Source organism: Setaria viridis, chromosome 8 (genome assembly GCF_005286985.2).
Source record: "Setaria viridis chromosome 8, Setaria_viridis_v4.0, whole genome shotgun sequence".
Taxonomy (NCBI): domain Eukaryota; kingdom Viridiplantae; phylum Streptophyta; class Magnoliopsida; order Poales; family Poaceae; genus Setaria; species Setaria viridis.
The window spans coordinates 11,261,500-11,263,693 of NC_048270.2; the positions used below are offsets into that span (position 1 = coordinate 11,261,500).

The window sequence follows — 2,194 nt, forward strand, 5'->3', positions numbered from 1 at the left end:
CACACACTCCAGCTCTTGCGTGCGTGTGCATGCACATATTTAGTCCTATTTTTTCTGTTTTGTTACCACTAACTCTCGGTAGAGTTCAGTGTAGTACATGCGCATCAGCACATGTCGCTAGCTTTGGATTGAGCAGCCTCAGGAAATCATAGTCCACAAGGTATGTTATTCCAACAGTTCACCGCCATGGTTTGTGTCCATTCTTCCTCGTCAAGAGCGTCCATGAGACCATGACGGACAGCTGCATACTACAATCCCGTTTCGAATGGCGTCACACGGTAGCATTTCACGTGAGCGCGCGTCAACCTCATCCCAGAACGAGCGGTAGGCTCAGGCATTTCACGCCGTGTACCTGACAATTAGAGCATTATCGTGTCTTTGATTTCTTTGCCCCTAAGGACTTTGTTTCAGTTTCTATGCTCACATATTATAATAGCTGACTTGAGTTTGACCGAACCAGTACGCATCACCCATCGGTCCTTCCCATGATCAGTCGGTCACAGGTCGAACTACCGAAGGCGACGACACATCTGGCGCCGCCTTGCCAGGCGACCAGGTGATCTTCCACCGAGGTAAATCAAGCCGCAGCTCCCAACCTGAGGTAACTTTTTCATGTGCAATTTAACCCAGCTCACGAGTGCTGTACTTTAGCATGGTAATTTATAGAGATAATTCCTTATTTGAAAAAAAAAATTTAGTTCCCTATTTGACACCGAGTTCAACTTTCATTCCTTATACGACACTCTGTTAGATTTTCCATCCGGGAACCGTTAAATGCTACACGAAATGACGATTTTGCCCCTGTGGCCCCACCACCCTTTTCCCTCCTCTGCTCCACACCGCACGAGCCTTGCCTGCGACTGCGAATCGGTCTGCCAGCACCAGCAACAACACGAACAAGAAGTGGGTGGCGGCCGCCTTGCCGTGGACGCGACCGCCTCGGCCACGTCGCTGGCCCGTGTGATGCGCGGCAGGAGCATCCTGGAGGCGAAGGTCGATGCGGCGAGGTTGGCGGAGTTTGTGCTTGTCAATGCCGCCGATGAGGCGAAGGCGGCTGAGTCGTCGGAGCTGGTTGCCGAGCTGGTCCGGCTGATCAGCCCCGTCGACGAGAAGGACACCCTAGACGGGAAGGCCACCAGCATCTCCTACCTAGCCGCCATCTGCGGGACGCGCCGGTCGGCACGCTCCGAGATGGTGCACCTAGGCGCGGTGTCTGCCGCAGTGCACGCTCGTGGCCACGACGGAGCCCGGCGCAACCGCGAAGGAGCTCCAGGTCCTCGAGTGCACGGTGGGCAAGATGATGAAGGTTGGGCACGATGGCGTGGAGGCCGTGGTGGGTGTGCTTTGGGCGGTCTGCCACCGGTACCGAGTCCGGCGGACATGGTGGTGGCGGCAGCCAAGGGCGGGCTGACGAGGCTGCTGCTGTTGGTGCAGACCGGGTGCTTGCCGGCGGCATGGCAGATGGCGCTGGAGCTGCTCAACTAGCAAGTCCGACCCTGCATGCCGGAATGAGCTACATCGGGAATTCATAATCAAACAACCTCATGTTGCCTTGCGATCACGGACGCCCATGTTGCGCTGCGAACCATCGATGGAGCTTGAATTTCGTGAAACCACCTCAGAGAAGTGTTGCTTTGTGGTCCAATGATCAATGGTGAGCTCGGTTCTCGGTTGCCTACATGGAAACCACTTTAGTCCCGGGTCAAATTCCCACCACCAATGACCACCTCCGATGAGCTCTTTAGTCCCGGTTGGTAATAGCAACCACGACTAAAAAGCCCTCTTTAGTCCTGGTTGTAACGGAGGGAATTTGGTGGGACGTTTAGTCGTGGTTGAAAACACCAACTGGAACTAAATTTAGTCCCAGTTAGTAATTCCAACCGGGACTACCCTTTAGTCCCGATTGGTGACTACAACCGAGACTAAAAGGCTCATTTTCAGCCACCCCCTGTCTCTTTCCACCTTCTTCTCCTCATCTCCCTTTCTTATCTTCTCCTCTACTCCCTTTCTCTCTTCTTCCTTATCTTCTCTCCTCTTCCTTTCCCTTTCTTCTAGGCGGGTGGGCGGCTCCGGCGCAGGCGGCCAGCACTTTTTTATTTTATTTTTTTAATCTTTTTTAGTCCCTGTTGATTTTACCAACTGGGACTAAAGAGGTTTTTAGTCCTGAGTGAATGACCCACGACTAAAGAGATCT

At 53.3% G+C, this 2,194-nt stretch overlaps 1 pseudogene; it reads left to right on the top strand.

The window, feature by feature from the left end:
* Positions 1-963: 963 nt before the first annotated feature.
* Positions 964-1,485, top strand: LOC117834299 (U-box domain-containing protein 27-like; annotated as a pseudogene).
* The last annotated feature ends 709 nt before the right edge of the window (positions 1,486-2,194 follow it).